Source organism: Varroa destructor, unplaced genomic scaffold (assembly GCF_002443255.2).
Source record: "Varroa destructor unplaced genomic scaffold, Vdes_3.0 BEIS01000004.1, whole genome shotgun sequence".
Classification (NCBI taxonomy): domain Eukaryota; kingdom Metazoa; phylum Arthropoda; class Arachnida; order Mesostigmata; family Varroidae; genus Varroa; species Varroa destructor.
The window spans coordinates 38,588,707-38,609,796 of NW_019211457.1; the positions used below are offsets into that span (position 1 = coordinate 38,588,707).

The following is a 21,090-nucleotide window of genomic DNA, read 5'->3' on the forward strand; positions in this document are numbered from 1 at the left end:
CGAACAACTTCCATAGCTTCCAAGCTAACACTTTCGAGGGTGAAGAGAGGAGCGTCAGCCCGTTGTCGACGCTTCTTGCCAAACCAGTACAAAAAAGTTCGAAAAGTAAAGTACCTAAAGTTAATCGCTACAGCTGCTTCAAACTCTTCGTTGCTATAATTAATTGCCGTACAGAGGCGACTCTAGCTAACTTTATTTTATTAGAAATATTACGTAGCACAAACCCTAGCTGGCCTTTATTTTTCAGGTCCAAACTGTTCGTGGGTGTTAGCGACACGGCTCACGTACGCGGTACGGTACAGCTTATGTGCACCGATCTAGCATGATCTGAACGCGGCTAGAGCTCGTAGAGAACGTGACAGTCGAATATTCTGAAGCATAATACCGAAAGTGTCAGTGAACTAAATAACGGCCGATCATTGAATCGTAATCATAAATATATACAGAGTCATACATAAGATGCAGATTAGTATATATATACAAACTAGATTATAATGGCATCGCGGGTCATACGATTAACGCAGCTTTTCATCAAGCGCCATTACATAGCTGGCTGTAAAAACGTCAGGTATCAGAAGAAGTAAATAGCATTTTCTCTTGTTGTTGTGTGTCCTGTCCTACGTACACCAAACGATCACTGTAGATGAGCTAGTTGTGCCCGATTCTTCATCCCAAATTATACTTATCTGCTGCTTCAGATCGTTTCTAACAATTTTTAGTAAAAAACCGTTCTGCTTTTACTGTGTGTACACTTCTCTGGGGAACTATCTGTTGTAGCACTAAAATCAGATTGATAAGCATCGCTGTTCTCCACTAATTCATATATAGAAATATTCCGTTCATTTGAAAGTGGGGCGCCACATAAACATGATTACTCATATTAGAGTGAACATACGTCCTGTTCCAGGCGGTTGTATCCTCGAAGAGGAGAGCTCGCCGATCTTTATGTCCAAGCAGCCTTACGTGAATAAACAAAGCAATATATCGCACACTCCTAAACACCACTATTCTAGGTCGCATGAACGACTAGATATGTTTCTTGCACAGTAGCCCCATTTTGACACATGTGTCCTACATATAGGTAACGCAACAAGAGTAGCATTGGCCTTCTAGCTCCTGTGGAACGTAAAACGAAGCAGGTTGTGTCGAAACACTTACGTTTACATAGGCGGCTGTGTAGCGCAAAAAAACTAAAGGAACAATGTCGAAATGCAATATTATTTCAACTTGTAAAACTCTAACAGAGCATTGGCTCACACTAGAGGTCATGGTTTCTATATAAGCTGAAATAAATATATTTGAAAATATAACTAGAAAGGTCTCTGGGTCATTTTTTGTTTAATAAAACGATGCTAACAAAGACCGTTTCTAATTGTAAAGGACGCTACTTGTATGGGATGTTTAAGCACATATACTAAATTCAAATCTAATTACTAAATTTGTTCAACTGTTCAACCTCTCTACCATTTTTGTTGATCTTCCATTTTACTTTAATTCAAAACTCCATCCGTAAGCTCTTTTAAACGAGTTCAAACTCTTGAGGTGCTGGGCAGCTCCTTATCCGGCGCTCCAAGTAAACACAATATCGCAACTAATTTATGGCTTGAAGGATCACAATTAACATCTACTTTGACGGGACTGACCATAACGAGTTGTTGTTGTTTCTGTTGTCGGATGGCTGCTAGTAAAAGGCAGTTGCACGGCGTCATTTTTGCCGACCCTTATGTTATTGTTTTTTGCTGTTCTTCGGATGTGCGGCTCCGTCGTTGCTATACTCTTGGATAACAGTCACCCGGACGAAGAAGCCTTGCAGAAAAGTTATGTTATAGGCCCTTTCGAGAGAGTGAGAACAGCTCGTATTTAATGGTAATAATAGGCATAAATAAAAACAGTAAAAGCAGCAGTGCCAGCGGCATTGCCATCGTCCTTTCGTTGTTATGGCTCCAGTCGGACGGCGTATTTCCGCCTAAAAATGCGCACAACTTAATGAAAATTTTCAGTAGAAAAATTAGAGAGCGGTCATGGATCATCAGTCGTCTCCCCATCGTCGATGCGCAATAATTGTTTACATTTTTTTCGTTACAATGCTTGCGTATAAGTTACCGTCGCAAAACGTGAACGCCCTTTAAGTTCGAAATCCTATGGCATCTGGTGAGAAGCGAATAATGAATCTAGAAAATATCTACGCGTGACATACATTATCTCTATTGTCTGCATATAAGCGCCCTCCTCTCTCTTAGAAAATTCGTATCCACCAATAGCGTTATTTGTGTTTAAAAAATACATATGGCGCCGTAGTAGGTCAAGGTCCAAAGTTGCCCTAGGCCTTCGCGTGGTCGGGCAGGGGTTCGCTCGTATACTTACCACGGTCGCAATCAAAGATTTTCTCACCGTCTATGGTTGGGGGCGTTTCGAATATTTCAGTAAACTTTCTGTGTTTCAAGTTATATCACTGTTGGCTGGCACGGTTGGACAACGGCCGGCTCCTAGTACGAAACGAAGCCCGTTTATTCCTCGTCTGAACCCAGACAACAACGTATCGCAAAGATTAGTAGGTAAATAAGTTATCCACTAAGTTATCACGAAGACACTATCAATACGCGCACAATCACCCAACTGGCCCATTAAAACGAAAGCTTTGTAGATAATTATAGGTATAACGAGCGAAAGAGAGCGTGGGGGGGGGGGGGTGGCGCTGCAGCGAAACTTATGCCGACTACATCAAAGGTTCTGTTGCCCTTTAAAGGATACACTGTTTTTGAAATCCAATTTGCGCTGCCCGACGATATAGAGGGCTCGAAGTGTGCCTCGGATCCACGTTCTAACTCAGCCATCTCAGATGATTAGTGACTTGAAATTTTAATGCGTGTGCAAAAACACGCAACGTTTTTCAACTTTGCTTGCGTCCTGTAGTTGCGGACAAATAATGCCTGAACTTAACAGTGTAATTAATTCGAATGTTATTTAGTCGGATTATATATATATGTTCAAATCGTTCATACTTCCCAAGTGGCTCTCACGTAATAACACTATATGACGATATCTATGAGCTAAAGAAGGAAATGAATCAGAGCTCACACATGCTCCCTACACGCAAAACAACTTTCAACGGTTTATGAGCACTTACAATAAGTTTTAAATGTATACGCCTTCTACAAATGCCCTTCACGTTTCTTTCCACCTAGTAATCTTGAACAATCGCTAAATATATAGCGTAGTTTCATTATTCAATTATAAATTAACGGATAAGGCACTCTAAAAGCTAGAACGTATGCTACGCGGTATCCAAGAGATCATACAACTTCGGCATTGTTTTCAATCTACGATCATCAGTTCTTCGGTAGTACATTCATTTTTGTGCAATGTGCGGAAGGCTACAATTAGCTTTAATTCGCCCAGCTTGTCTTCCGCCCTTAAGCCTTAACCGTTACGACAGTGGGCCAATTCTGGTTCTGGGCGTCGTGGTTTGTTCGCAGTTCTTTATCGATGGTTTACTCTCTCCCTTAACATGACATGCGTTTACGTTGTCGTCTTGAACGTGGTACAGCAGTAGCTACGTCCGCCACAAATTCAGGCTCTGAAACAGCTGGTTGTTCTTCTTCTATTTCACACCGTGTTTTTGATATTCATTTCCTTTTGCTTTCTGTCTTGTCGTTTTTGTCCATCGGTGTCTATATATGATGGCCGCTAGGTTGCCGCCAGTATCTCCGACAGCCTCCCGCTTCGATGGCCCGCTCAACTCGGGCTTTCGATGGCGGCAGACAACGGAAGGGTGACGTGAGGCCCGTCCATCCAGTCTGGGTAGGCAGCAGCTCACTGCTCCGAATAGCTCCGAAGCTCCGCAGGGATAGACGTAGCCACAGCGTTTACAACGAACGTAATAGTGGCAGCGGTACCGACGTCGGTTCTCGGAGGCCTTGCAGCTGTCGTCGACGCTCCTGAGCAAAAAGTCGGAGCAGCTCAAATGGAATCCACTGCCGAATGAGTTTGGCTTGGTGAGCGAAGTGCATGGAGCACTGTTCAGAAGTGCCTTAACTGTCTGCAACGCGGTGCGTAGATGGTTGCTGTTCTGGTTATTCATAAGCCGCCCTACGTTTCAGAGAACATCGGGCGGACGATGGCATCATACCCTTGCACGCCTCGATTGCGCCTCGTTAACTCCGCCTCAGAATGTCTTCTGTAGGCATCCCTAATATTCAGTCAAGTAAATAGCTGTTTTTACGGCCGAGAAGGTACTGGAGATAACCGTTAACACAACTACGGCGCTCAGTAGTAATTTTACTATATATTTACATAATTAATAATAAGAATAACGTGTCACTATAAATACAGACGCCTGCTGTGGCTCGCAGCATAATGGCCATTAACGTTCGACGCCATATGCGCATTATTGAATATGAAAAAATACTCTATTTTATACCCCGGATAAAAAAAGGGACGCGTCTCCGATTATGAGGCTCACCAGCGGCATTTGTTTGCAGATTGTATCTGCTTGTAAAGGCAGACACGCCTGGCTAGAGAGATGGGGCTTCGTATAGCAGTTCCTGCAGTTCAGATAGTTGAAATAACTCTAAGTTTGTTAAGTAAGTTGGCAATGAATGTACGTGTACGTGTTTTGTTGTTAAGTATGAGGTCGTAGGTCTGCATTTGCACTTTATCGGAAAACAGATTATAGTATTTACAAAACAACATCGGAGTACTTATTAATAATAATTATTCAGTAGATGCAGGACGCCAACAGCAGGCAATATTGGCCCACTTTTAATCTAGAAATTCTAGATCGTTGGTAACAACTTATACGGTCTTGTTCATTGCTTTGATCAGTAAGCGTACACATTTACACACAGCATCAGGAATCATAATATAACAATAGGAATCATAAATATATAAGAAAAATAAGCCACTAAATTTTTCATCCTCGACTTCCAGCGTCTGTCGACACTGCTCATTTGCAGTGACGATGTTGTATAAGTAACGTAACAAAAGATCGACTAGAAATGTTCCAATATAGAGCATCGTCGCTAATGACGATGCAGGGCTTAAATAATATTCCTTTCGTCCTTTGCTTACAAAGCATACGGATTGTCTCTCCGTTTGCCCATTCCTGCGCTCACGCGTCCTTCGCTCGCAAACGTAGTGATACCAAACAACACCGAAATTTCGACGCTGCGCGATCACGCCTCCTATCTTGTCAATGTTCTATATTTTTCCTGATGGCAGTAGAAGGCGATTGCTTGTGCTGATTGCTAAATAACTACTCATATTAGATTGCATCGACAGTGACGAAAACATAACTGTGACTAAAGGGACACGGATCGAGGATATAACATCGCACAAGCCACGCTCATAGCCGGTCCGATACATTTACTCCGTCTAGCCAGCTTTAGTAGTTGCATCTGCTCTTCCCATGCATTGACAAATATGGATTCATTATAATAAAAAAAAACAGCAGTGATCGTATAGCTGATGCAGGTTTGGCGGCGGCGGCGGCGGCAGCGACTGAACTACGTGAGGCCTAAGGCAACGAGCACAACGGCACCCTTCGAAATGCACACGCGTCTGTGTGTTTGTGTTATAATTAGTATATTAATAATCCAGATTAGTTGTTCAGAGCGTTATTATTATCTTATCCTCTGTCGACCCTACATGCAGCTGTCCGCTACTTCGTTGATAATTACACTATGCACGTGTACGACGCCAGCTGGTGCGGAGGCAGATGCAAAATGCCTTTTTTGCCATACTCATAGACATAGCACATGCAGGTACCTGCACATATCCGGTACATATTGTGTTTAACTTCTATGAGAATTCGAACTACTCACTGTAGATAAGACTGCTTCCCATGCCTGTAAGACAAGAAAAGGAAGTTATATAACCTTACACGCAAGAAAGTACGTGCACTTCTGACATACTGTGTACTTCTGTTCGTTGCGATCATCTCACCATATTTTCTGCGCTGTCGCAATAATTATCGAAGTAGATGAAAGAAGGTAGATGGCTATTATCAGATCTAAATGACAAGCATCAGTATTTAGATAAAATTTACACTTGCTCCTTGTTGTCATTGTTGTTGGATTATGGTAAGAATAGAAAGTTATAACCCACGTACGTTTCAGCGACGCGTCGACGGCTGTGGCGGCAACTGTTTTGTCCAAATGATTTTCCAACTTTCGCTTTCAGTTGCTTTAGAACACTTTAGTGAATTGACGCAACTTCCTTCTGCGACCTACAGAAGAAGAACGAGACGACTACAGACGCACTTTCCTTTTCTAAAAAATTCAGATCATCTAAGTTCCATCTCCGTCAAGCCACTCCCGCTCTCTGACTTTTGCTCAATCTCCTCTGAAATCGTGTCCATCAGTGAAGCCTCATCTTCTTCTGCCCCACGTTCTGCTCCTGCAGCGGTGCCATTGATCGCCGTTGGTTGATGGTTCCCTCCTAAACAACGGCTTCCCTAAGTCTCAGCGCGTCAGCCAAACCGGTTGCGCGGCTCATTGGCCTTTTCTTGCCATTGCGACCAATGCTACAAGTGGCAAAGGCGAACGATCTGCTAGGAAATTGTTCTCTCGGCCTGGGTTGTTCACTGGCGATGCTTCCAACTTCGCGCGAATAGTGACACCATCGGCCAACAGTAAAGTGAGGCAAAAAAAACTTGTAATTGGAACTCCAAAGAAGAACTGAACCGGCTCCAACTACCTGCCCACTAAATGGGGCCCGTAAGGTCAAAGTCAGCACACAGTTGTCTGTCATCCAAAAGTGGCAATGACAATGCCCAGCACCAATAGGCCAGAGCGTCATTACGATTGTTGCCGCCGTTGTTGAACCAGTAGATTGCGCCGATCACTCAGCGCTGTTGTTCTGGCGTTCGCTTCCAAAAGCTGATTTGAGTTGTCCATGACCATGACCAGTGATGACGATAACACTACTGCTGCTACCGCGCGAATCGAACGTTTCCACGAAGGTAACCCCTCTTCGTACTGCATAAGAACGGATTTGTATGATGATGCGGTACGGTTCGGTAAGCACGCTGTAATAAATGGTCGTTGATAGCTACTGCCTATAGGAAGCGTCCGTGGACGTACCCGCATTACAATGCACAGTAAAGTAGTCCCGATCATGGGCAAGATGTTCGTGTTAGATTTGCATTGCCCATTGGGTAACTGATTTTCACAGAGGGTTACAGTATGCATTGTTTAATATAAATCGTACGGAACCAGCTGGGTTACAAGCAGTTCATGAACTCTGTTTCGCCAAAAACAAATATATTATGTTTCCATATCGTGTTTATCTATATGGAGCACGTTCGCTCAAGAGTGCGCGAAAAAAATGCAGTATAATTTCGGTACGGGAATTTTCAGCGATAAAAGAACAAGTACCGCTACGCAAATATCCGCGTTCAACTACTATACAGTAGAAAAATTCATTTGCTATATTAGCAAAGTTGGGTAATACGGGACTGGATTAGTAACAGGGAATAGTCGATCTCGTGTCTCATTGTTGGTTGGCTATTGCTATGCAAGCGGTGTCGTTAGAAGCAGCAGTAAACAGTCACACTCTACACGCTTGCTAAAAGTTTGGCACTTTAAAGCAATACGTTAGATTAAAAATAATTCAATTTCCATTAGAACTTTTACGCTATTGAAATTTCGCTTGTTAACGTTTGCTAACGCCGAAGCGCGTGTTGCCTGTGACAATTTCTAACCATACGTATATTTGTTTCTCTAGAAACATTTGCTTTAGTCCAATAGCTGGCCATCGTTGCTGACGGCCAGATCAGACAACGCCACCGATCTATGGTTAGAACGGTGAGAAAAGCTCCGGACTTCAGCTGAAATCCTGCTCACTTCACGGTACGTTCATTTTTCGGACTAGACAATCGATCAGCGTTGAAAGTCTCGAGATTGACTAACGTCGTGCGGAAGGTAGCAGGGGGCAGCCTTAGAAAGCCTTCCTTACGGCGCGCATATATTTGACTGTTAGATACTGTAAATACAGTGCTTTTCCCACGCTGCCAACGGTTCCTAATTTCTAGCATTGCTCGTTCGCTTTCCGCCTCTTTACATTTCTTTGTCCAAAGATATTTGTACTAATCCAATAGCTGGTCATCGCTATCGGCGGCCGCAGTCAGGCAACGCTACGATTCGACGCTTGGAACGATAAGAAAAAACTCCGGACTCCATCTGGAAATAGTAGGCGCTCGCCCGGCTGCTTTTTGCCTTATTCTCCAGATTTCGATGTGGGTCGTCCCCGTCGCTGGGTTTGTTCGCCTCGTTGCTATTCCGTTTGTTCAGCAGCGAATGTCGCCTTTACTGGATATTGTACGAGTGCAGGGGCGGCAGCAGCAGCCGACTTCTAGCTGCGCCGGGGTAGAGTGTTGTGTGAAAGCGTACGCTACTTTTACAAAATTAAGTGCTACCGCTTATTGCAGCGTCGTAGGGTTATTTCGTATAACTCAGACGACGGCAGCAGCAGCCGCCGAAGTCTAAACAAGAGTATCGGTCAGACGGACCGACCCTCACGTAAGCGATATCATAAAGCTCAATAGATGTTAATAACAACAACGGCTGTGTCAACAACACGTTTTAACGATCTGTCGCATTCGTTATGCTGCTAGCGGCATCGATGACGGTTGAAGCTCCGTCTCTGTCCGCGGAGGGAAAACAGAGTAGAAGTCAGAGGAAAAGGCTGTGAATGCCTATGGCGACGACGCAGAGATCTCTCACTGCACCAAAAGGGCAGAACGAGCGAAGACAGCAAATCTTCGATGGCTATCATCATGCATAGCGCAACTAGAAAAAGCACTCATAAACTAAGAAACTTCTACAGAATCCATTCTCATCGATTGGATCAAATGTCGTCCCAGGAGTAGCGCCGATTGTGAAAAGTTCCGTCACAAACGGCACACGTTATTTGGTCAGGAACTGTTACATTCGGCGGCGTCGCTCCGCGCAAAACACTTTGTGTAGACCTTTCAACGGGCCTTGAAAAGCACAAAAAAGAGATGTTCTAAAGGATGATACATCACGTAGCACAAACTTAATGGCTGCCTGTTTCTCTTCAGAGGCAAAGGGGATGCAATTCACTCGAAAGTTACTGTTCGTAACAAGATGAACGACGGTTTATGGAAAGGCGTCCACAATTGTTGATGCGATAGAAGTATAAAACTAGACGTTGCATGGGAGGAAACAAGGCCTATGTGCAGGCGCAATAAAAAAGGCCAGTGGAAGTTTTTCAGAATGACTCTTTCGCGGAATGCTGGAGTCACCAACACGACTCGGATACTGTGCCGCAGGGTTAGAATCTATTTCAAAGAAATACGATCAATAGCTATTTTTTTTTATTTGCAGTGAAACATTTTCGCGGAGCCAACGAGGCCTACGAATAGAAAGGTTCGAACAACCAAGGCGCCCTTTGAACAAGCCTTCTCAGGCTCAGTCATCATTAGTAAGATATTCTCACAGGAGAGTACCACTTGTTAGTCGAGCTATATGTAAACAACTTAATTTATCGCTACCTGAACGATTTCGTTTTCTCTCTCTGAGACAAATTGTGTTTTTTGATCTGAAAAATAATCTACGTAATGTTTATCAAGTAATGTTTGACTAGAGCCAAAACTAATGTAAGAAGAATAAAGTTCACAATATCGATGTAACTTCAAGAAAAAATATGTAAGAATACTAGCCAGGGTACTTAGTAAGCAGCTCATCGCTTAGTCTACTTTAGTCAAGGTCGTATTTCTTCTATGAAATACCTATTATACCTGTATTCCTTTGTCATCATTGATTATTTTATTAGAATTTATCGACTTGAGTACTGTTAATGAGCTTTACTGTTCTATTATGTGCGATTATGTACCTCGCGCACGAAAGATATCTCTCTAATGGGTCGCCGCGAATCCGCACTAAATAACAATGTTAGTATTGACGATTTATCTCTTTAAGATCTCTCCGAGCAGATTTTTCAACAAATTTTCGGACTACCGGCTATGCATAGCCAAGGTGCGCAGGCCTCTATCGCGCTCATTTGATCACGAATGGCCAATAAATTTCCATTATAACTACTTTATCTTTATCGTCCTAAGCGTAACCTACTAAGTATTTTTTCGTTCGTTCATCCATGTGTAAATATATTTTAAACTTTGCGCTGTGTTGTAAACTGTACATTGATTTTTGGATATGTATGACGGTGGCGTGTTCGCTACGGCAGTGGGCAACGAACGAATCGGCAAGCGCCATCGCGGCGCGATTTGAAATGGTAAACTCACTGAAAAATGGCAATGTTGGTATCGATGGCACTTTGTCTTGCCCTAAAGGCTGGTGGGATGCCGGTATCCGTGTGGAAGAACCTTTTACGTCTAACGCTATCGCATACAATGTGTCTGTTATTTTCGCTGCTGTCGTTACTGGCACGCGGCCTAGATCTTCTGTTATTGTTATCGTCGCGTTTGTTGTAGTCGGTTGTGAGCTACTGAATTGAAGAGGGAACTGTCGGATGGATGATAGGAATATCTAGCGCGACAACAGTGGCATATGCCGTCGTCGATGGTCATAAGAGTACTAACAGTACTGCTGGCGATAAAGGCTGCACCGTATTACAGCTGCAGCTGCTGCTGCTGCTGCTCAGGTAAAGCCACATTTAGCTTTATTCTGTTCCTGACGAGGCTGAGCGTCGTCGATTCATCGCTGTCGTTGTTGATCTTCAACTACGACTGCATCCGAAAGTCTTCGAAAATCCGACACAATTCTGTACAAGTTCATTATATGGACCCTCGGCAGTTGTTGGTCATCAGTCTCTGCAACGTTCGTTCGGTGGGTAGCATTATGAAGGTCATGATTGTCGATGAGCAGACGAAAAACGTTCCTCGGTACTATTGGTGATGGTCAGCCTACAAATAGACGAATAGAATGAGTGGTCAGCGAATGCAGAAGATCAGAAACAGCAGTATCAGCTATGAGTAAAGTCAAAACAGGCGAGCCTGTAGGTGACAGGTAGAAAAAGTCTAACGGAGTAGGAACGAGGTGTTAGTCGGATGACAATTGCCGTCTTACGAACGAGACGGAAGACGGCGTTCAACATGTAGTTGGGGACGATGATGATGGTGGAAAACGCTAGTGACGGTGGTTTTCTCAAAACGGTGTTTCTCGTCGTGTGACATATCCGTAGAACTAGCGCTAATCGCTCTGGTGCGTCTGGTTGAAACCATGATGAACATTGTCACCGTTAGATAAAATTCGAACAAACATAAAAATGAATGAGCAGGCTAAGAGAACAGAAATCCGATGGTGGAGCCAGCCAAAGTTTTCCCGAGAACGCTGAAGTATACATCTAGAAGTTCCAGTACTAACATCCGTTGAAACATCTAACACGATCGGTATTCTTCAATAACAAATCAATCAAAGGGAATTCAGTTTCATTGTCGCGTCTTATTTTAGTAATTATTAGTACTTTAGCATTTGATCATACTTTAGGTTCGAGACGCACATCTCGAAAATGTTTGACATCGAAGACAAAGGACACGGCTGTCATTCTCACTCGCAGTAAGCCACTCTCTACCTAATTTAACCGCCGTTTTTGCGCCTGATCGATGAATCTCATCCATACCATTGTTTTTCTCGATTTGTATGTCTGTATGGTGACCTGCGCATGCTCATTTATCCATTCTGCAGCAGTGTTTTCGACTATTGTGTCGCGGCAAAATTTTTGCTTGCCGTACGCCCTTTTCACTATACAGTCAATGTTCTAGCAGTTCAGAAGCTGACATCGCGAGACATAGACACAATGGTAATAGGAGGATCGTAAGCATTCTTAATGTTGGCATTCGTTGGGAAGCAACTGAAAGAAACTGCCAATGAGACTGTCCGTCTGTCGAAAGCTCAGTTTCCGGGTTCTTGTGTCCAACGTGGTACGGCGGCGTCAGTGGTGGCAGAAAACAGAAACCGCAACGACGCGCTGCTGCTGCGCAATCTTCGCGATTATAAAGTTAGAAGTAGCGTCGGCGACAACGAACACAACAACCAGCAAGGATTCTACATTCGTTCGTGGATCTCTTCTCCTGCAGCTAGTCGTCGCTTGGCCGTTGCAACTACACGGTTTGATAATCCGTCCATCTTTCTTTCGCCCGTTTTCCGGTTCCGCTGACCGTTTATCTCCGCCTTCACCGGACTACTTGCCCAAAAAGTTCTCGTTGTCATCGAATCTCGTTGGTCGTTGACGTACCGACTTCATCTATCACTGGTACGACCACCCTCTCTCTCTCTCTCTCTCTCTCTCTCTCTCTCTCTCTCTCTCTCTCTATTTTTGTTTGTTGATGTGTGTGTCATTATCGACCGCTCCCCGTTTTACGTTCTGATTTTCTATTATTTTCGTGGCAATTGTTCCTTGTTGCGTCCTTGCAGTATTCGGCGTTGACCGGGCCGTTCAAGTCAATGGCTTGTACTGTTTACCTCTATGCCAGCTTGACTAACGAAGGGCTGTAAAGTTAACGCGACCGTGCAGAGACTCCGCCGATGGTGGCAGCTGCAACAAAATTCGTTCTTCCTCACAGACCACGACGAGGAACAGCGGACATCGGCGTGCCTGCGTCAACGGTGAAGAGGAACTAGTGTATCATAGATCAGCAATTTTCGTTCGTAGGCTCCCAATGTTACACAATAGTTGACGAGTGTGCAACAGACTATTTGCAGTCACCATCGAGAACTAACATGTCGACGGTAGCTGGCGTTGTCGTTACTGTGAGAGCACTTCAATTACTTCAGTGAGCGGCAAGGACAGGTGTGGCAACCACAGTGTAATGGAGCTAATAGTGTGCGGGAAGCTGTCGGAAAATTATCCGCCGTGCTGGTGACTTGGTCAGCATTCATGCGAAAATCTGTTGAAATCCACAAGTGCCTCTATGAATAATAATCATAGATTTTTCAGGGGCTCGAGGAGTTCTCTTGGCGCTCACAAATATCCAGGCTATAAGCGGCCGTCAATGAGCTTAGCTAAAGTGAGCTTGTTGTTCCGAAACCAACAAAGAGTACTTCTTTTCAAGTTCACTACTAATTAAGATAAGAGTATTTAGCAGCATCTGGAAACAAACCGCTGCTTAATAAATGCATTTATCCTTTTAGAGAGACCGTTAACTTGTTGACTCTGACAACCCATCGTAAGCTTGATTCTATAGCGTAATTTTCAGACATGTCGCAGTGGTGTTCGATATTGAGACTTTACAGGTGCGATCATTGTTGCCCCCATATGGACTAAGGGCCAGAAGTGCGTTTTCAGAACAGAAAAGGTCTTGTTGACGTTGCTTGGTTGATGGGTATAAAACGACACTTCGCCTGCATAGTGTTACACTTGCATTTGCTTTAAGGCTGTAACATAAAAATAAAATTTCTAAATTCGTTCACGGCATTAACAGAACCAAAGATTTTTGATTAGCAATGGCGGTCCCAGCGGCTGGAGCGATAGTCATCAATTAATGGCTGATGATGAAGGCAGAAAATTGGTATTGCTTCATTATGTAGAAAAATATTGAAAGCATCGAGGATTAACGGGGCAAGTGGCTAACGAGAGGAACGCCTTAGTAATTTAAATGCTTGAGGATCAGAATGATAAATTTACCAGTCACTGCTGAGCTCATCGCTCTCGAAATCGTCCTTGACTGCTGTTTAGCTGCTCCTATAAAAAAAAAAAAACAGATTACAAAATACACAGATACCGCAGTATTAATTAGTTTGTTTTTACTACGGAAAACAATTGCAACAAAACAGAAGTTACGATTTTTACGCTGATTAGAAAGCCCATGCATCTCTTATAGGCTCGGCAGGTAACTCAGTTGGCAATGAACCTGTGTCATAGAAATTCTGTTGCGCACAATAATAGCAATAGTAGTCAGGAAAACAGTCACAGACACAGCTGACGTGGACGTGGTAAAAGGGCACGTTCATTAAATTGGCCAGACTTCATTGATAATGATAGGTGACTTAGGACCGGTTAAATCGATGATGACTGAAGAAATTGTCGAAAGTCACTAAAAAACTGTCCTTCCAATATAATTACTGCTGGATAGCCTTCATCACGCGTGTTTTCACAGAAAAGCCCATAGTACAACAATACAACCGCAAGCGAGATCAAGCAGTGCGCTTTTTTATTTTCTACTCTATTTTAAAGCAAATAATGCCTATACAATAAATGGACAGTTACCTCTCCAGCAGTACGCGATCCGGTTAGCCGTCGGTCAGTACCGATCTAACGCGTGTTGGCACAAACTTCAACTTGGTTCGTTTTTGCGTTGGGTTGAAGTTCTTTTTAACTGTCAGCGAATGAGCCAATCGGTCCTCCTTTGGCCAACGTGAGCATCGTATCTGCCGCTAATATTTGCAGCTTTTACTGCTACCGTCGTCGGCCAGCAAAGGCGCTGCTTCGTCCGACTTTTCATTCTTCCTTCGACTGCGAAGTTCAAGGTCGTTACGTTCTTTGCCCATGGTCGACTGTTCGGATCATTTTTTCCCATAATCGTCTGCCAGTAGTTTCTACGGAATAGCAACGTATGCAGTGTTCAGTGCGTCTGATTATCTCGTTTTTTTTTTTTGATTAGAAACTACGGGTAGATCAAGATTAATCTTTGAATTATAATAGTCTTTTAAAATGTTCTCGGAAGCATGAAAATGTAGCAGAACTGCAAAGATAATCCACTATCTAGCCTAAAACGGGTGAAACTTTTCAAGTGTTTGTTTATAGATAACGTTTCGGAAAGCGAAGAGCATACATAATAAGCTTCACTAGCCAACAGAGAGCGATGAAAAGTTATAACGAAGCGTCGCAAAACATCTAGAAGACAATCAAGCCGTGAACTTGGCGTAAACAACTTAAGTGTCTATTACATTTGGAGACGTGACGACTGGGAAGAGATCTTATGGAATACCCTGCCCCCGCCCCTCCGGAATGCGACGCCAATGGGCTTTTTCATATGGGTATATCTTAGAAGTGAAGTCTATTCCCAAAAGCTCGCGAAGCTGAAGGACTTGAAATTGCGGCCGAGCAAAGACGCGCCACAACATCAAATGTTTATAGATATATATTATATCGGCAACGTATTGACCAGAAGGCATAATCATTTTACGCATCTGCCGTCAGGGGAAGTTCTAGATACTGTTTGCGCAATTTAAATATTAATTACACGTAAATAAAAACTGAATTTAACTGTATCTATGTTTTGTGTGACATCCTGTATATTAGCGCGTCAGGACACGGTTTATAGTCGTAATATTAGAATCTGATAGAGGCAATAAGCGTTGCTATAGGGTACTCTAGACTGGGTCTGTACAACGTTTGCTATTTGCGCGCAGTTACTTTCATGACTGCTTAGTAAGTTTATATATTACCCCACTACTACTACCACCACTCCCCATTAATATGAGTGCTATAACGACTACGGAAATCTGAAAGTATGTACCCATATAATATCAATTGGTCTAATCAACCATTTACTCTTAGAACGGGAGAAGGTATAGTTTATGAATCAATCACATATATTAATCTAACTATCACTCAAATCCATGTCTTGTAAGGTAAAATTATATTACTATCTGTGTTTAACAAACGAAAAGTTCTTTTTTCATACTCTACATCGAAATCAGTATATTCATAAGGTTTTGTTTTCGTTCGATCTGTACCGTTTGGGGTGGCGGACGCAGTCGATGACGGTGCCGCCAGGTTTTCCCAGTGTTCGTTTCCAGCTAACCTCATGGCGCGCACTGCGCTTCCGTGGTCTAGGACTATCTCATGGCTGCGTTACGATGGCTTCCCTTGCTTTTCTTGTTCTCTCCACACATCTTCGCACATAGAGTTCTGCTCCCTTTGGGTCTTGCGAGCTAAAGGCCTTGTCATTACAGCGTATGGCCTGTAGACGTGGATGCCGACGCGGATCAAACGAGCCGGGAACAGAAGTTTCGACACCGATCGTTGCGCAACGCAAAATTTGTCGACACCTTTTCTCACCGCGCATCCGCTTGTCTGTTCCAGTCTGCATCAACTGCTATAGGTGCTGCCGGTTCTGCTCCATTGACGCCGATTGTAAATACGCAACAGGACAATGTTCATTCGGGTCGTGACAACAGTTTACAGAAAGCGGCAGGTTATTATAAACGAGACGCTTTCAATATAAGAAAAGAAAAAAAAAAGTTTCCAGTGATCGTTTGCAGCAGCAGCAGCAGCAACAATGACGTTGTAAACATGTGACACAACATGTCGTCGAGTAAGAGTTGCTGGCCGCCGTATAGGCGGCGGCGTCAGAATTCGGTCATCTTGATTACCTTTTGCCGAGTCCGTCATTACCAGATCGTAGTAGTAATCACAATGGCTGGCCAGTCATGACTGGCTGTGCAGCCTGCAAATGATTGGCCGCCAATCGCTTGTGCTTATGCTGGAAGTATAGATAATATTGATATGACGTTCACTGCACACGTACAGGATAACTTGCACAGGTTATTTCTACAATAAATATAGCTTATATTCACGTCTAGTGAAAGAATTAGTTGGCATAGAGAAATTGCACATATTGATTCAATGCTTAGTGTACAGAAGAATGGCTACGAGTTATTACCAGTCACAACATTTTATTACTACTACTTCGTGTTCCGGTAATGGCGTAACCGGTAACGAGGCTGATGTCATAAGCCAATTTGCCGCAAGGCACGTGTGGACACCTGCGCAAAAATCCTTGACCAAGAAATCGTTTTCGATGGGAGAAGACGCCAGCGTAAGCTGACGATGCCTATACTTGGAATACGTTTGGAAATTGGTTGGCTACAAGGGCGAGCCACAATTTCCCATGGCAATATCCAAAGGATCTCGAGAATTGAGTCGTGCGGAGAAATGTGTGTAGCTTCGTTAGACAGTTGATCAGAAGACTGCTTTAGGCTTAATTTGCCAACTAAAACGAGCAAATCCTTATGTGGTTTGATGCGACACTGGCGTGGTTAATTGTACCCTTATTTTTTAGTCGCCCGTCGATTATTTGGATATAAGGCCGTAATCCGGTGGAATATGGAGCCAGGTCCGGCAATAATATTTCGACGTACCAAGCTCTCGGGAAGAGCTGCGTTCGAGAGGCCTTTATTTGCCCCTCTTTCTTCGTTCTGTCACTAGCACCCGCTACGTCGGCAAGCGTATATCCTAAGTATTGTGGTGCCCCGACGTTCTTTGCTTCTTGGATATCGCATACTGTGTTATAAGGTGCTCGTGTTAGTTGATAGGTTTCGAATAGGGGCTGTTTGTCTATCTTGTTGCGAGGCCTTTCGAAGACCACCGTAAATTGTTGTCCCAGCGTTCATGCCTCAACTTGCAACTCAATTTGTCTACGTTTGCGTACGGTCAGCGTTTGAGTCACGTATTGCTGCCGATTTTCTCATACTATTTCATTTTTATTACGCCTTCGCGCTCGTTCCTAGCTGACGTTTTCTATCCAGATAAACAATGCTATTTAAATAATTATATTACCCTATCTCCTGCCCGACCAGTGGTGTCAATATATATCAAACATATATATATATATAAGCTACTATATGCCCGTCACGTGGCGCTGCTGTTCGAGTGACAGTACTATTAGTCGACTCCATGCGGATGTGTTGTTAATACGTAACTATCGGTCATCCACTAGTTTGCGCGTCGGTGGTTGACTGGTAAACGATCGTTGCGCTATTACCAGCACTACCGTTACTGCTGATTTATTCTGTCGCGCAACGCTGCCAGCTGTGTGGCGGCAAATGTGTCTAACGTGACTCTGACGCGTCTGACCTTGACGTCGTTGGGGGCATTAACCATTCGCGCTAACCAATGGCTGCTGCCGGGTCGTCGTTACAGACAACGTATCCCGCTCCGCTCTGAAGATGATGCTGTTACAAGCATTCTGCTACGCCGGCATCGTCGTTGTCAGGACTGTTTCATCTGTTGCTAGTCAGCTTCACGGCCGGGTGCACCGTCGGCAACGGCAACGCTGTAGCTCGTCCCTAATGTGTGTGTGCCGCCATCGTTGCTTTAGCAACGCCGCTGACGCGCGCTGTCAGATGTCTGTCCGCTGCTGGTTTAGTCCGTCGAGCTCCGTTGCGCTGCTTTGCGCGAACTGAGGAAGCAACTAACCAGAAACCGGCGGCCAGTCAGTACGAAGTGTCCTCGCGGTCCACCAGCTACTAAGCGAGTGAGTTGACGGTGGCGGCGGCACGGCCATGGCGTGCCCGACGTTGCTTACGTTCGGGTGGACGGTCGGTCCTTTGGTCGTTTGGAGAATCAGCTACTACAAGAATTGCGCTGTAGGCTATCTATTCGAACAGACGCTTGTAAAAGCGGACGAGGGAGAGCAGGAAAAAAGCGGGAATCAACGGAAGAAATTGGTACGAATATACATAGAGGGTGAAAGAATAGAGTGAGTAGGGCTACATTCACGGTCCCAATTACCACGCGCTGTTATCCGCTATCGGCGTCAGCCGGTGTCGCTGCCGCCGTCAGCCGCCGTCGTTGCCGCCGTCTTACCTGCTGCTCTTCTTTGCGCCATCCATTCGGCTTAGTCACTTACGACGCTGTCACTTTTTGGCGCGCTTCTTTTGCCGCCAGTAATTGCCGTCGAAGACGCACAGCAGTGGCGCAGGATATGACGACGTTTGCTTTGGAGGCATTTGCGCGCGCTTACGCGCGCGCGCGCGCGGAGCAATCGACGCCACCCAGTCAGGATGGCATGCTGTTATTGTTGGCTCCGATTCTATAACTGCTACTTTGAAGCACACGATCGCAAAATGACGGAGCGGCCGAGAAATTACGCAGCGGAGTCGTTGCCATTACATGGTTGGTTATGATATCACTATTATATAGGTATATATACATATATATCTGTATATATAGGTATAATAGATTCGTTTTCTTTAGACCGAATTGAGAGTGATCGGTTAGTGCGTATAGCAGCTGACTATCCATTGGTTTCACGTTCCACGGACGTGGACCGAAGGCGGCGCCAGCAGCAAAAACCAACCTACGCACAAATAGGTCGCTGCTCATTGCCATTACGTTATTAAGATGCTGCCGATAGGGAGGGAGGACGTGTGACGCTGACGCGCGCGTATTTTCCTTCTTTATCCGTTCTCGGGCGCGCTTTCCTCCGAAACGCTACTAACAGAATAATAGTGATAATACTACTTGCAAGCCGCCGGTGAAACCATTAAATTGCTCCGCTTGTTGTTGTCCCGCTTCTTTTTCAGGATCCCGCACGTAAGGTGAGCGTTGTCGACAACTGCTGGCTGACGGCATCCCTCTCAAGCAGCTTAAAGACAGATCCGCCGACGCGGCGGATCTGACAACCATCACAGGGCAGAGCGGCAAAATGTCCGTTCTCGTGCGGCCATATGCCCGTCACGGTGCGACACACTGGACCACGGCATGGTGTAGCGTGACACGTCAAAGTAAGTGATGCGTGGGGAAGGCGTTCGTTTCAATCTTGAATAGTGTCCATCGCTATGGTGAAACAAAATGAATGAGTCGGCATCATAACGGTACATTATAGTTACCGCCGGAAAAAATAGCAAATATTGCGGGTGCGTTTTATCAATTCGAATATTATCACTATTTTCCTGCTCATAATCTATCTAAAATATGATTATCCTGACTTTTGCGCCACGTGGGGGGAGGTGTAGGCCTTTGAAGGGAGCATCGGCGCTTAGTTTAGATACACTACTATCAAGAACTACATCTCATCTATCGACAAACTTACCGATTCGAAACCAGCCAAATACGAGCGGAGTCTAAGGTCATAGGTAAGCAGACAGTCGCAATTGGCTTAAAAGAGCAAAAAAAAAAACAAGAAAAATTGCTTAACGATGAGGGGTTATGAATATCACTGAACACAAACTTCGGGCCTTGTTTCTGGCGAATTAATTCGAAGCAAAACATCACGCCTATAGAGAGGCCCCAAACTTGTTCATCTGCTCCTTAACTTTCACAGTCATGAGGCAGCTGTTGGTGGTGTTGTCGCCCGCGAAACAATGCCGTTCTTTCCAACTGATGTTGGTGCCAGTCCTTGTCTTTTCATTACTAACGTCAATGGTAGGAACAGCAGTGACATCGTAGCAACATCCGAGAATACAACAAACTACAGCAGTTTAGCAACGACATCAAGCAGGTTTTACATAGCTTACATTCTGCTTTAATACAGAGATACAAGACGCTGGGCGAAAACTTCTAGATTCATCAAGCATGAAGTTAAGCTAAATACTGGCAGAGGCGATGGCGACGCTGCCCGCTGCGATGGCCAGTTAGCAGTACTGGCAAGATAAGATATATTGATCACCTGGGACCGATCGATCGACCGACCGACGAAGATGTCGGCGCTCTATTTCTTTCGACACCATTGAATCGTCGCAATAGAAGCAAAAACAAAAACTTCCGCTTGTAGATCGGTCGCTTAAATGTGCGACTCCCTTGCCGTACCATCAGAGCAACGAGCGTCCGACGTTACGCAGACATGGCTAAACGCTACCAGAAAACAAATCAATGAATTTGAAGCAGCAAATCCACCACCTCAGAGTCTTTAACGAGAAATAAATATGTGGACAGCGGGGGGGACGTTGAGTTAGTATTGTGTGAATTGTGCATATAGCTATTCTACACATTAAAGAAAAAAACGACCGTAATGGAAACGATAATGTAGCGGCACTAGTGCTAGCACAAAGGCAAATGGGAAAATAATGGAAAGATGATAAAAAAAAAAAAAAAACAGAACAGAACAGAACAGCAGATTACCGAATGCTCTATTACTGTTAGCTTCTTGGGGGTACCTTTGTTTACGAAACAGATTTCCTAATGATGTACATTTTAGTCAATACATATATCGCTCTGTCTGTGACGCATGGTTATAGGATAAACGCTCTAGATAATACCGATTCTCACTATTTTTCGTCACTTGTTACGACGAACTTGTCAGACAGCGATCAGCCGCGGTTTGATCGGGCGACTGATCGATCGGTCGCTCTGAGTTATGATCGCCCAGCCGCGACGATGGCCACTTAGAGTATTCAAAGACGACCGACTATCTGAATCGCGCACAATTTATAGCGAGACTGT

General features: G+C 44.4%; 2 long non-coding RNA genes across 5 annotated transcripts in view; one reads left to right on the plus strand and one right to left on the minus strand.

The window, feature by feature from the left end:
• LOC111250455 (uncharacterized) overlaps positions 1–20,755 on the plus strand; it is a 36,347-nt gene extending 15,592 nt beyond the window's left edge. The window contains exon 3 of one of the 2 annotated variants that reach the window (XR_015325659.1): positions 248–387. This is a non-coding gene — a long non-coding RNA (uncharacterized LOC111250455). Of the gene's footprint in view, positions 1–247; positions 388–19,232 lie in introns of those variants that run through there. The other variant, XR_015325658.1, reaches the window with a different exon arrangement.
• On the minus strand, positions 263–18,261 carry LOC147756174 (uncharacterized). Of its 3 annotated transcripts, none has more exons than XR_015325656.1 (5): positions 15,660–18,261; positions 14,188–14,516; positions 6,110–13,662; positions 1,465–5,846; positions 263–371 (listed from the first exon to the last, which is right to left on the minus strand). It is a non-coding gene; the product is annotated as an uncharacterized LOC147756174 (long non-coding RNA). The 3 variants fall into 3 exon arrangements; XR_015325657.1 differs by lacking the exon at positions 263–371 and having other exon boundaries at positions 1,400–5,846; positions 6,110–10,885; positions 13,606–13,662; positions 15,660–18,260; XR_015325655.1 differs by lacking the exon at positions 263–371 and having other exon boundaries at positions 1,400–5,846; positions 15,660–18,260.
• Positions 20,756–21,090: the final 335 nt, after the last annotated feature.